Source organism: Phocoena sinus, chromosome 12 (genome assembly GCF_008692025.1).
Source record: "Phocoena sinus isolate mPhoSin1 chromosome 12, mPhoSin1.pri, whole genome shotgun sequence".
NCBI lineage: Eukaryota > Metazoa > Chordata > Mammalia > Artiodactyla > Phocoenidae > Phocoena > Phocoena sinus.
Genome location: NC_045774.1, coordinates 79,451,007 through 79,466,693, shown reverse-complemented (window position 1 = coordinate 79,466,693; position 15,687 = coordinate 79,451,007). Strand labels below are relative to the sequence as shown.

The 15,687-nt window shown below is 33.9% G+C and overlaps 1 pseudogene; it reads right to left on the bottom strand.

The window, feature by feature from the left end:
* Positions 1-1,047: 1,047 nt before the first annotated feature.
* The window catches only part of LOC116763332, a 68,317-nt pseudogene continuing 53,677 nt past the window's right edge, over positions 1,048-15,687 (bottom strand).

Here is a 15,687-nt window from a genome sequence, read left to right as displayed (position 1 = left end):
GGTGCTTTGTGACAGCCTGGAAGGGTGGGATGGGGAGAGTGGGAGGGAGGGAGACGCAAGAGTGAAGACATATGGGAACATATGTATATGTATAGCTGATTCACTTTGTTGTAAAGCAGAAACTAACACACCATTGTAAAGCAATTATACCCCAATAAAGATGTTTAAAAAAAAAAAACAAAAAAAAACAAAACAAAACAAAAAAAAAAAAGCAAAGGTTGAAATGGAATGTATAAGAGGAAAGGGACACACATAGTAATATTTCTATTTTGTCTCACTATGCTTATACTTTCAGATAAATAAACATATATGTATATACATATGTGCTGACCTATGAACATTATATAAAAGCATTAAATGGAGTCAAGTGATTTAAGAAAAACATTAATAGTTTTGATATCTAGTCAGGGTTTTAAAATGTTTTATCTTTATATGTCTAGGTAATTTTAAATGACGTCAAAAGCAGTTTTGTAGGAGAAAAAATAAATCAGCTCCTTTTCTGACTTGGAGATGTTCTGTATATTAATTACAGAAATCCTCCTTAAATATGTTTTAATGTTGAGTTAGTACAATGTGATTGGTGACACTCTATATTGTCAGTAATTCAGATATGAAATGGAAGAGATAAACATTTAATTTGACCCTATTTGCAGCCATCAACAGAGCACAAGATTGCTCCTTATTTTTTCCCTCCAACCTCTAATACCTTGAGGAACTTAGAAGATTAGACCAAAGAAAGACACTAGGGAGCCAACCTGAGGTCAAAGATAGTCTCTGTAGGAGTGAGCTAAGAATAGCACATGGTGGCCTTTCAAAGTTGGTCTTTTTGGTTTTCTTATCCTTTTTAATAAGAATGAAAGAGTTCAATTTATCATTTATAGTTCTCTCTCTCTCTGTGGCTATGCTTCTAATGGCACCCTCACCAGCACCCAATCCAGCCAGCCTTTGCAAAAATGGGACATATGGTCCAGATGGAGGCATAGCTCCTTCCTTTAACTCAGAATTTGCTCTCCTCTGGGACTCCTGATTCCTATCTGGACTTTGCCTCTACTTCTCCAGGTTGCCACCTGAGAAGGACTGCTCACCTGACTCTTGAGCTCTGCATTGCCAGACACATCTTTGCATCAGGACTGTCTCCATGCCCTGCATTCTAAGGCCAGGTTCAGCTGACAAGTCCAGCAAGAGTTCACTGTTCTTTAGAGAGGAAATATCAGTCCTAGTCAAACCCTTCACTAAGGTAATGAAATCAGAAAATTTTAAACTAAGCAATTATTGCTACTATTTAAGAAAACAATAGCAGTTAGCCCAATTCATCCTTCAGATCATTGTAGGCTAACTTAGGTGTCAGTAAAAATGAAGAAGGTGAAATCTGAGCTGAGCTTAAGGAGGGGTAGGCTGAAGTCAAGCATAAAGGAAGAATAATGCATGTCAGATGGAGGCGAATAAATCAGCCAAGGTACAGCATGAGCAAAACACATTCAATGGACAATCTTGGGAGAGCTGCTGCTTTCAAGGTTACACAGGTAGCCTTAGCCAACTTATGAGGCATTTGATGCCAGTTTTTTGATCCTCTTGTGAATTGGTTTCTGCTTTTTCAAATGATTGTCTGAAGACCACCTGCATCATAATTACCAACTTGCTTCACTGAAAATAGTTGGGACCCATATAAGCCTGCTATATAAGAATCCTTCAGCTAAAGCTAGGGAAGTTGGCTTTGTATCAAGTTCACCAGGTCATTCTTGTTTGAGAACAAGTACCATAGAGTTATCATTTTTAAACTTTTTTTGTTAACAGTCAACTATCATATGTTGACAAAAGCCCTGTTTGCATGGTGTGTGTGTGTGTGTGTGTGTGTGTGTGTGTGTCTGTATGTGTGTAGGGAGCTCTTGGAATACCTGTGCTCTCAATGCTCGGGAGAAAATCATTGCTGTAATTAACAGGGCAACTCTTTTCAGAGAGGAGAGTTACAATGACAGTGGAGGTTTTAGAAGATTAACCAATCATTAGGGTGTGAAATGAATTTGCTTCATACGAGACACACTTTAGATTCAAAGACATAAATTGGTTGAAAGAAAAGGATGAAAAAGATATGCCACGCATATGGTAACAAACTTAAAGACCTCAAAATAAAATTTATTACTAGAGACAATGATGAGTCAATCAAACAAGAACTGCTGTATCTGAACACATCAAATATAGCAATTATCAATATAAAGACATATATGCTCCTAACATCAGAGTCCCAAAGCAAATAAAGCAAAATCTGACAGAATTGAAGGGAGAAATAGAAAAATTCAACAATAATAACTGGAGACTTCCATGTAATTTCAATAATATACAGAACAACTAGGTAGAAAATTAGCAAAGGAACAGAAGACTTGAACAACACTGTATACTGACTATATTAAACAGACATCTATAGTACACTTCACCCAACAGGAACAGGCTATACATTCTTCTCAAGTGCACATTGAATATTCTGAGTATAGACCATATATCCAGCCATTAAACAAGGCTAAATAAATTCAAAGGAATTTAAATCATACAAAATATGTTTTGTGATTACAATGGAGTAAAATTAGATGTTAATAAAGAGAAAGGAATTTTGGAAGATCACAAGAATATGGAAATTAAGCAACACCCTTCTAAATAAAGATTGGGTAAAATAAGAAATCACAAGAGAAATTTAAAAATAAATCAGGATTTCCCAGGCTGTCCAGTGGTTAAGACTCCATACTCCCAATGCAGGGGGCACGGGTTCAATCCCTGGTCAGGGAACTAAGATGCTGTAGCCAAAAAAAAAAAAAGACCATGAAATCAATAAAAATTAAGTTACAGCATACCTACAGTTATAGGATAAGGTTCAAGTAATGCTTGGAGAGAAATTTATAGCTCTAAACACCTATATTTTAAAAAGAATAAAATTAATAACTAAAATTTCATCCTTAAGGAATTCAAAATAATGTAAACTAAACCCAAATTGAGGGAAGAAAAAACTAAAGATTAAAGAAGAAATAAAAGAAATAGGAAATAGAAAAAAATGAGAAAAAATCAATAAAACTAAAATTGGTTCTTTTAAAAGTCGATAAAATTGGCAAGCCTTTAGTTTGACTCATAAAGTAAAAAAAAAAAAAAGAGAGAGAGAGAAGCTTCAAATTACTACTATGAAGAATGAAAATGGGGACATAAATACCAATGTCACAGAAGAAAAAAAAGTAGCAGGCAGGATGGAAGCAAAAGGTTCCATGGTAACCAGGGAATAAAAAAATAAGTTTAGACTACTCATTTGAGATATTTATTGGTGAAAGAAATTAGTTAATTAGGCAAGAGCTTAGGGAGTGAAGAGTAAAGAAGGGTTTCTGGGAAGAGGGTATATTTTCAAATGTTGTGATTGTTAATTTTATGTGTCAATTTGGCTAAAGGATGTCCAGATTACTGGCAAAACATTATTTCTAGGTATGTCTGTGAGAGTGTGTCAGGAAGAGATTAGCATTTGAATCAGTAGACTGACTAGAGAAGCGTGCTCCCACCAGTGCTGGTGGACATCATCCAATCTGTTGAGGGCCCGAATGGAACAAAGAGGTGGAAAGGAAGTGAAAACTCGCTTTCTCTGCTTGAGCTGAGACATACATCTTCTCCTATTCTTGGACACCACTGTTCCTGGTTCTCAGGCCTTTGGACTCACAACAGGACTTATGCCACTGGGCCCTCTTTCTCAGAACTTTGGACTTAGACTTAGACCATTGGCTTCCCTGGATCGTCAGGCCCTTGGACTAGGACTGAATTACACCACTGGCTTTTCTGGTTCTTCAGCTTGCAGTGGCAGACTGTGGGACTTCTCAACCCCCATAATCACATGAGTCTATTCCTATAACAAATCTCTTATCTGTATCTATGTCTATAGCTATATCCTATTGGTTCTGTTTCTTTGGAGAATCCTGTTAAATACAAAGTTTATATTTGGAAGAGATAAATTAGAACAGTTAAGCAAAATATAAGTGGCAATTTACTGGTTCATTAAATTAGAAAGGATAATGGTGGGGTTGAAATCAAGCATCACTGGTTTTAAGAATTTAAACAAGTTCCTCTGTCTCTCTCTCTTTTACTCTCACTCTCTCACCCTCTTCCTTCTTTCTATTTTTCCATACTGTACTTTGTGGAAGGAAATCACTACGCTATATCACTTAAGAGGTGAGGAGTTATGCTCCACCTCCTTGAGGGCAGAATATCTACATAAATTATCTGTATATCTACTAACCCATGTATATACACATAGCAATAAACATTTCTATAAGTAACCATATTCTTCTATATTAAGCTAAACATGAGTTCATACCAATGTTTATTCTGCTTATGTTTTATAATACTACAGAATACCTTGAGATTCAGTTGGACACAGAGGATGGAGAAAGGAAAATGAAGATTCTCATACTCCAGAGCAGTACTAACCAATGGAAAGTTAATGTGAGCCACAAATGCAAGCCACATATATAGTTCTGAATTTTGTTTGGAATTGACACGTACACACTGCTATATTTAAGATAGATAACCAACAAAGACCTACTGTATAACACAGGGAACTCTGCTCAGTACTCTGTAATAACCTAAATGGGAAAAGAATTTGAAAAAAATAGATACATGTGTATGTATAACTGAATCACTTTGCTGTACACCTGAAACAAACACAACATTGTTAATCAACTATACTTCAATATAAAATTTTAAAAATTTTAAATAAATAAAAAAGTAAAAGGAAATAATTGAAATGAATTTTATAATATTTTAATTTAATCCAGTATATCAAAAATACTATCACTTCTATATGTGATGCTAGACATGGTTCAAGTGCTCAGTAGCTGCCCGCAGGTAGTAGCTACTATATAGGACAACATGGCTCCAGGGAAAAATAGCAATCGAGATCACTTTCCAACAATGCAGAAAGTGAATTGTATCACTGAGAGCATAAAAATGTTTCAGGGCTTTCTTTCATTTTAATTTAAATTTCTTCTCTAGAATCCTACTCTCAGGTCATATGAAATTGTGATCCTAGGATTTGAGATCTTTTATACTGAACTGAAGAGGGGTCCTTTGTTTGTACTTTGTACTCTTAAGGTTAAAGTAATAGGCATTTCATTTGCTTTTTTTGTAGGTTTTTCTTTACTAGTTTATTCTGTTTTACAAGTACTGAAGATGATTGTGAAAAAGATGGTGATGGTGGTACAGTTTTGTAATTGCCTCAAATCTCCCCTCACAAAATGTAAAACAATTAGGATAATAAAACAGAAAATACACAGACAATATCTACAGAAAAACTAAGAATTCCCAGTAACTTCAATATGCAAGTGAGTGAGGACAAAAGAAAGATAACAAGAAGACCATTTCCTATATTAACTATGTAGAAGGAAGTGAAGGAGGACTAGACATTCTGGGGGCTCTAAGAGGTGGAGAACTCCAAAATCAGCAGACCAATTTGAGGCTGGTGGCTGAAACCAATGTGGACTTTTGCAGGCTCAAATTCACAGGTAAGAACAAGGCACCCATGGAAGTTCAGATGGTGTTAAATTGGTTGGTTGGCCCCTTATGAACTCTGAAACTTAACCAATTGAAACTCCATTCTAGAAAAACAATCCTGCTTTGGGGAGAAACTGCTGAAGATATAAGCCAAACTGAGCAAGAAAAAAACACCAGGAAGCAAGGAAAGAGAAAGCCCAGATAAAGGTAAGAGATCTCAGTATAAGGCCGTATTTGTGAACTTACATATAACAATGGAAGAGGAAGCTCTAAGTCTTGAAACTGTGCTGTCCTCATCCACCATCCCTTCCTAAGAGTTCAGTTTAAAAAACCAATTAAATATAAGTAGTAGGAATGAACTTAGTTGAATCACTTAAAAAGTTATTGTAGAAAAAGAAACTAATGAATCGATAAAATAAGTGTACATTAGAAAGGTATGCCCATGCAACAAATACATAATTTAACCAAAAATGTCAAATCAAGCTAAAAGAAGTTAAGAAATGCTAGAAGTAATAAAAGATTGACATAAACCAGAATTATAAAAACTCATAAGTGAGAATGTAAGATGAACTGAAAAGGAAGAAAATAAAAGAATTAAAAGGAAAAAAATAACTATAGATTTGAAGACCAAATTAGAAAAAACACTAAAGCATATTAAGATAACAACTAATGTAAAAGATAAAAAGAATATAGAAATAAAATTTAAATGCCAGTAATGAAAGAGATGGAAAGGATTTGAGAGAAAGTGCTAGATAGAGGACAGGTAAAAAGATCTAATATAAGTACACCAGGAGTCACTGAAAGTGACAATCAAAGCAATAGTACAGAATAAATACTAAGCATTACAATTTCAGAAAAAAATTCCTAAACTTTATAAAAGAGCTTGAAACTATATTTAAAAGGTTATGCCACCTACTGGGGGGAATTGACCCAGAACAGCCAATGTTGCAATATATTTTAATAAAACTATTGACCTGAAAACTAAAGGAAAGAATACTTGGAGAATCCAGGCACAAAGACCAAGTCACTTATAATGAAAAAATAAATAAATAAATAGATTGCAGGCCTTTCCCGATCAGTGTTTTATACTAGAATGCAATGGAGTAACATGTGTAAGATTTTAAGAAAAACATTATTAATAAAGAATTTTTTTCAGATCAAATTGATCTTGTATAAATAGACAAACCATGAGGAAAATGAAATAACATAGGAAATATTATTGCTGAATCTACTTGAGAATAAGCTTCAAATAATCTACTTGAGTATAATAATCTACTTGAGAATAAGCTTTAAAACACAAAAATGACCAGAAATGCACTGGCATAAAGGACTGGTTATGGCCATAGAATCTACATTTACCTGTAGAACAAAGACTAGATAATGATTTTCAGGGAGATGGAATAGTATATGATAGTTATATTCTCTGACAAGGTAGTAACAGTGCAACTACAACAATGTTGTAATAATTGGGACTGTATATAAAATGTAGAACAAGCTCAGTGATTTCAAGTATGTTGCTTGAGATTAGACCACTGGAGATGGAGAAGAGTAGAAGATAATACTAGCTCATTTTTCTCCTGCATGGGGGGAACAGATTAATGGTCTCTAAAAAGAGGGTGGGTATGAAGAGTACTGTATTAAAGAATTAATATACAGGGAGTTATTAAGACAAGAAAACAAACCTTTCTAAATATATGATAAAACAAAAAGTAAGAACAAATATATGAAATTGCATTTAAAAGTATATTTATATACGGCTTCCCTGGTGGTGCAGTGGTTGAGAGTCCACCTGCCAATGCAGGGGACACCGGTTCATGCCCCGGTCCGGGAAGATCCCGCATGCCACGGAGTGGCTAGGCCCGTGAGCCATGGCCACTGGGCCTGCGCGTCCGGAGCCTGTGCTCCGCAACAGAAGAGTCCATAACAGTGAGAGGCCCGTGTACAGCAAAAAAAAAAAAAGTATATTTATATAAACATGTAAATGTATATATATATATGAATATATAATCATATAAATATAGTATATTTATATTCCTCATATAAAATAATGAAATACAACATTGCAGAACTAAAGCCAAACACATTAATTTTGTCAGCAAACATAACTTGGCAAAACATAGCTATCAAAAGAAAAGGATGTTCAAATTTGTCAACAAAGCAAAATCCAAAAATATGCTATTTACTAGAGATATACCTACAACCAAGAAATTCATAATGATTAAAACGACAGGATTAACAGATATATACCACCATAAAAATATAAAGAAAGCAAAGTTGGAAATTTTTAAATCTGGTTAGATAGCAATCAGAACATTAAAAAAGGCAAAGAAGGATATTTTCTAGTGCTAGTAGCTACGATTTACAACAGAGAGTTAATTACTGATATTTATGCATCCAATAGTAAAGAAATTTCATAAGGAAAAAACCACATGAGTTTGCTGGATAGACAAAAACACAGCTATAATAGGAGATTTTAATATACACCTTTAGGATTGTCATGCCCTCTTTGAGAATTGATCCCTGTATCATAACGTATCCTACTTATCCTTGATAATCTTTATTGGTCTAAAGTCTACTTTGTATGAAATTAATACAACTACTCAAACTTTCCTTTTGTTAGTGCTCTCACATTAGCCTAAACTCAGTCTTCAGCAGTTCATTAAAAAATTCTACCTTAATCTTTCTACCAAATTAGATGGCATTCCATCTGAGGCAAGCAAATGCATGGATCTTGTTTCTCGTTACAGGTGCCTCTACAAATTTCAGGTAAGCTGCCTAACCTGCAACTTTATTTCTCTGGTGGATGCAAGAAAAGTCATTAATTTGTAGTTTGCCTAGGTTTTCATTTTGTTAGGATAGAAGTGATGCTCTTTCCAGCTCTGTATATCTCTGAGGTGAAAGTGGAAGCACTCTACTAGGTTTTTTATTTGACTTTAGTGAGATTAGACATCTGATTCTTATGTCTGACAATATGCACGCAACTCTACTTACTCAACAAAGGAGACTTTGGAAGGAGTTAATAAATAATAACCCTTCACCAGGCAAAACCAGGATGCTGAGAGGCTCACCTGGATGCTTATCAAGCACCCCTGTGCCTTAACCTATGTTTGGACTATTTTAAAAGCAGAAAAATCCATTCTTGGTGTTTTCTGGCACAGTATCTTTTCCCCCAACTGGAAATGCGGTTGTCTCTATTATCTGCTCCATCGTGACCTGGATGGTACATGAGTTGTTAGAAAGGAAGTTACTTTGTCTTTTTTGTATTTTCCCATCTCCCTTTCTCTGTCATTTGCACATTGAAATTCTGGAAACTTTCTTTCTGTTCACAGATTTTCATGGAAACTGAACATTTGAAGGGACTCAGAGATAATGTATTTCAACTCTTCATTTAGGGATAGGAAAAGGAAGCCTAGGGAATCAAAATGACTCTAGTTTTACAGAAAGAAGGATTGTTGTCATATTACCAGTGATCCAGTTCTCTTTAAAGAGTTCAAATAACCAGATAGCAGACAGCCCACAAACTGCTATTTAGTATTTATATTTTAAAACATGGTCAGTGAATAAGCATGAAGAAGAAGAAAAAGTATGAAGCATAAGACATGTTAACACCTAGTCTAGCCTGTTGACTACATGGTTAAAGTACTACCAAAAATTATCTAAGACTATAAATTTCATCCAATTTTAACATAACTTTTCTTCTATTCGAAAAATATTCATTTATATTTAAGCATCCTTTCTATTCACAAGCATCTAAAATAGATTTTTTTGTGTTGTTTTCACAGTATAACATGCTGCGACATCCATAGCTTATTTTTTAAAAATCTAAAAAGACTTCTTTTTGAATTTGTCAATATGCTCTCGAGGTGGTTACAACCATGATTTTATAAGTTAATGGCTATGCGAGCATTTCTATAATTTTGCCTGGCTTCTCCACATATCTTTATTTTCTCTTCAATATATTATTTCCTGGGCTTTACACACAGTATGGCAATTAACATTTTTTAATAAAATAAATAAAAATGATTCAGCCTCCCAGCATTCCTACTTCTATTTTTGGTTGTATCAGAGTACATATTTCATAAAGTTTTTTTTGTGTGTGTTTGTTTTTTTGTTTTTGTGGCACGTGGGCCTCTCACTGCTGTGGCCTCTCCCTTTGCGGAGCACAGGCTCTGGACGCGCAGGCTCAGCGGCCATGGCTCATAGGCCTAGACGCTCTGCGGCATGTGGGATCTTCCCGGACTGGGGCACGAACCCGTGTCCCCTGCATCGGGAGGCGGACTCCCAGCCACTGCACCACCAGGGAAACCCCTTCATAAAGTTTTTACAGAGCTAACTCCAAAATAAAGAAAATATGAAGTTTACTACGTAAGTAATCATTTTCAGTCACTTTCATAGCTACATTATGAATAGTTAATATGGATTTCCTTTGTTTTATTGCTAGATTTCATAACACCTCGGCTGGAAACTACCAAACTAATAAAAAAAGGAAAATAAGCATTAGATAATTAGGTTTACATGGGATTAAATTTTGGTGGCACAATTTAATGAGGGACCTCAAATTCATGATGAACATTTAGTTGGCCCCTCTTCTTTCAGCCCAAGCATCTTACATGATTGGTTTAATAACACTCAGTGTTTAAATGTTACAGGATGTGAATAAATTTGATGATTTGAGAGTGTAAGACATAAAATAGATTTTGATTTATTTGTACCCCATTATTTTGATTAAATTTTCCATGAAACTACACAGTTTTAAGTTCTGGGGAGCTTGGGTAAATTTTTGCATGAGTAACATACAAAAATATTTAGATAAATATTGCAAAATTCAGCTAGCTCTGTGGCTCCTTGACTACACTGTGTCAAAAATTTAGATCTTTTGAAATTGTTAGCTGATTCAGTGAAATTTCCATTCCAATATTTGGCATCTTGTGAATTCAAGTTTGACTGGCTTTGTCTTATTTTATATTTTGTCACTGGTTAGTTGCCATAGATCAAAAGGAGACTGAATTAGGAATAACTTAAATTGTAAGGACAGTCAGCAGAAAACACATGAAAAACCATGATTCTATTATTTCAGATAACTGGGGCAAAGTATGAAAAAACAAAATTCCTGAATTTTGCTTTAACCGTTAATTTTACTTTCTTGTTTTGCACTTGCTTTGCCAAACTATCTTAACCCAAATTACTATCAGAGTGAACAATTAACTTCAGATGACTTGCATGTTGTTTTTAAATTATTTTTTTATCAGGTCAAAAACACAGAGACATATAAAGAAAAAGTAACAACCATGTGACCACCAGTCAACTTTATCAGATCTGAGTCTTTTGTCATGTTTGCTTTAGATTTTGCAAGCAATTAAACATTAGAGATAATACAAAGTTATCATTCCAGAAACCAGTGGACCCCAGACAGTACACATCAAAGGACTAGCTTAAAGACAAGAGACCACTACCATCTCCCTCTCTACCACTAAGTTTCCCTTGTTCACTTATACCCAAAACTATCTAAAGGAAGATGTAGAGGAATGACGATGATGTTAAGAGACAAAATATTACCAAAGTGACTATTGAAAATATCAGCTCAGATTAGGTTTAAAAACCAGAATGTATGAGTTCCTTCTTTCTCCAGCTAAAAAATTTGTATTTGTGAAGCAGAGATCAGCTTTATCCAAATAATGTAACACATTTTCCTCTACATGTCTGAATTGCAGTAAAAAAAATGCACATACATATAAAATCTATATATATATACACATATATTTATATATACATATATATATGCATAGATATAAATTAAGTCAACTACTTTGCATTAAGTAACAGAATATTTAACTTGTCAGAGTCACACAATTTTCCATTTATGGAATAGGTATGTTTTTAATTATTAATGTGAATATACCACAATAAAGCAATTTTTTAATACTATGAAATTGCAATGCGCTAAACACCTAACCAAATAATAATGGAAGAGAGTAATGTCCTTTTGAAATGGAATACTACTTAAGTAGTAAAATGATTAGGAAATAAAAGTCTTATTATGTCTTTGAAGAATTCCCATTTTAAAATATAGCCTCAGGGTGTTTATTTTCTTTGTTTGATTTTCACTGACTGAAATAATTTAACAGGAAGACAGGCATGCATGACTGTTATTCTGCTTCTTTGGAAATTCAGTGACTAATATGCTCCAGAAGAGATAATGCTTTGCAATGGAAAATGGCATTGAGGAAACAAATTAATTACATTCTTGAATGGATGTGGATTTTTGCACCAAAAAATTTAGATAAATGTTGATTACATTCACTTACTTATATAAACTATTATCAGGAGTATAGTATTAATGCACAAACTGATTTTCCAGGAAATTGTCATGAATATGTGTTTGAATTCAGTTTTGTGTCATATTTATTCCCTAAAATAATTTCTATATCTCATCACCTTGATCTGCTGCTTAGTGCTACAAAAACCTAAGCTGTGGCCTCCAACAATATGTGTACAAGGATACTTAATATAACATTACTTGCAAGGGCAAAAAACTGGAAACAATGTGAATACCCTTCAGTATGGAAATAGTTGAATAAATTATTATATATCTCTACTAAGTATGAAACTAGACATTAGAAGAATAATTTAGAACTCATACACTCTAACCCATGGAATATCCAAAAATATTGTTAAATCAAAAGCGTAAGTTGCAACAAAATGTGCATAATATATATGAGTTATCTCAGGATTTTTTAAAAACATGATTTGAATGTTTTCCTTCCTTTACTTGATTTGAAATCATTCAAACAGTATTGAAAGTATCTGATCATTAACAAGCTGATAGAATTTCCCTACAGAACCATCTCGACCTAGTATGTGTTGAACGTTCATTGGGTGGGTGAGCTTTTCTTTCTCTATATTTTCTGCGGTAATTAATCTGTTTAGATTTTCTGTCTTTCCCAAGGCCAATTTTGATAAGTTGTACTTTTCTGGGAATTTCTCCATTTCATCTAGAGTTTCAAATTTACTTGCAAAGTTGTGCAAATTAGTCTCATCATTTTAAAAATTTTCTCTTTTTTGATAGTTATTTTCCACTTGTCATTTCTAATTTTGTGTATTTGTGTCTTATTTTTATGTTGGTAGGATAGCTAGTGGTTTGTTTGTTTCATTGGTAGCCTCCAAAATGAATTTTCTTTCAGCAAAGTATTTCCATAAACAAAATGGATATTTTTCAAATAATTTCCATTTAGATTTATTTATTAGATCTACTATTTTTCTATTTCCAAATTCATTAATTTCTATGTTTATACTTACTAATTTCTTCTGGTTTTTAATTGTTCTCTTCCTACTTTAATTTGTTAAGTCATTAATTTTATTATAGTATATAATGGTTACTTGAATATATTGCTGATTCTAGAACTGAGGCAGTGAAACTATGAGATGAGCCTGGAGTATCTCGTAGTACCACAAAGGAATGAAGTATTCAAAAGAAAAAATGATGGGGTGGTGTCAAATAGATACAAGAGCCAATCTGAATGAGATTCTAGTGGCCAAAGAATTTGAGCAATAAAATAAATAACAATAGCATTGTTTTATAACCCAAAGTATAAAATAAATATATATGAGTACATACTGGTATAAATAAATAATTTTAATAAATAAATGAGGAGAAAGGGATAGTCTTTTTTTTTACAAAAGAATTCCAAATACTGTATATAGATATTACTCTCTCTAGGAGTGGAGCTTAATAACGACCCCCTGGAATGTGAAATGGACCTAGTCATGCACTTCCAAAGGATACAGGTAGGAAAAAATAGTAGCCATGCAGTGGAGAAATCTGACAAACACAACCTTAACCGAGTGATCAAGGTTAATATTGTCAATATCATGTTGATACCATATACTCCTAAATATATATATGTGATGAGATGGGTGCTTCTTTTCTGTGGTATTCTTCCAAAATCCACAAACCCAGTCCTCATGAGAAGAACATTAGACAAGCCCTAATGAAAAACATTATATAAAATACCTGACTAGTACTGTTCAAAAATGTCAGATCATAAAAAATAAAGGAAGACTGAGAAGTTGTCACAGACTGAAGGAGACTAAGGAGACATCACAGCTAAAGGAAATGTATTATCCTGGATTGGATTCTGGAAATTTGTGGAAAAATGATTAAATAATTGGTTAATAGTAATGTACCAATGTTGATTCTTTAATTTGGACCAAAAGTACTATGATACATAAGATGAATACGATAGACTCAGTGGCTTATAAACAATAGAAATTTAGTTCTCTCAGTTCTGGAGACTAGGAAGTTCAAGATCGAGGTGTCAGCAGATTCTGTGCCTGGTGAGAGCTCCCTTCCTGCCTCACAGACTGTAGTCCTCTCACTGTGTGCTCACATGGCAAAAGGGTGAAGGAGTTCTCTGGGTTTTTTTAATAAGGGCACTAACCCCATTCATGAGGGTTCCACCCTCATGACCTAATAACCTCCCAAAGACCTGCCTCCTAATTCCATCATATTAGGAGTTAGGATTTCAACATAATGAATTATGAGGGGATACATTCAGTCTATCACCGATGTTAACACTAGGGGAAGCAAAGTAAAAAGTACATGAAAACTGTCTATGTTATCTCTGTAACTTTTCTTTATATCTAAAATTATTTCTAAGTAAAAATTTTAAATCTAGAATGGGTTGCAATGGTTTAAGTAAAATATAGCTTTGTGAATTCAGCCAATTGAAATTCAGATATTAATCCATAGTTTCTTCATTAAGTTATTTATTCATAAATATGTATTGATAATTTAGTGCATGAATAGCATTGTGCTAAGTTATGGATTGTAAAATGACCAAGTTAAAATCCTCAAGGCAACTCATCATCCTTAATAGATATGCTCAGATTCTGTCAAATAAACTTTTGAGGTTTAATTAGGGATAGGGGATTATTTTTGAAAATGTAAGGGAAAAACTGACTCTAAGAGACAGATGCAATACCTGAGTCTTCAGAGAAATCCAACTATTTTTATGTCTTTTAATATGATCTTTTTATTGATGAATTCAAACTACTCTAGCCTTTTAAAATTATTTGATCAGGCAAATATTACTGTCAGAAACTAGCTCAAATCAAAATTATCATGTAACCAGTTAAACTCATTGCATTTGAATATTAATTTCTGCCAATCCATAATCTAATCGTTTCAAAATAATCTGTTTTTTACCAAGCCTAATGATTTCTCAAGGAATTAAACACTTGGGAAAACATTACAACGTGTTTTGCTGGGTGCAAACTAGCCCTTTAAATCTGTATTTTTCAAAACATTTATAGTGACCTATGGGTGAGTCATGATATTTTTAAGTATTTCATAATGAAATAGATAGAATATAATAGAGTACAATACAATATAATACAAAATGGGAATAACCAAATGGCATTTAATACAATAAAGATAAATAGTGTTTTGTAAAATTTGTTTCAACTTAGATGTATGTGTGGGGTGTGTGTGTGTGTGTGTGTGTGTGTGTGTGTGTGTGTGTGTGTTATGTCTGGATGTAAAATATATTTCTTATATATGGATCAAGAAAAAACAGTTCAAATCTTCTGCTCTTATGCTTTTTTCAGTGTTGTTCCAGGACCAGAGACATAGCATATAGGTCTTATAAGAGGAGTCTTAACAATAAGCAACATGAAGGTAAAGAAAATAAAAAACATCTTCCTTGGGGAATCGGAAAAGGCTTTTTGAAGGGGGTGAGATTTGAACAGAGTTCTGAAGAACTCATAATTACATACAAGAATCCCAATAGGTCGACATACTAGGAAAATGATACTTACTATAGGGTGGCTGGAAAGATGAAGACAAATGCTTCATGTGAATCAGAATCATCTAGATGCTTGTCAAAATGCAGATTTGGGGGCCTTGCACCCAGATATTCTGATTCAATAGATCTGGAGTGTGACCAAGAAATCTGCATTTTTAATAAGCACCTGCTCCATAAAAACACTCCCTGGGATTCTGATTCATGGGCTCCAAACACCATGCTAGCTTAGAGAAATGAAATTTACAAGAGGTCAACTAGGACAGTTTGACTGAAATAAAGTGAGGGTCCATAAAGGAAAATTTTAGAAGAATAAGCTAGAAAGCCAGATTGAGCCATGTTGTAAAGGGCTGGGTATTTCGATTTAAAGAGTGTG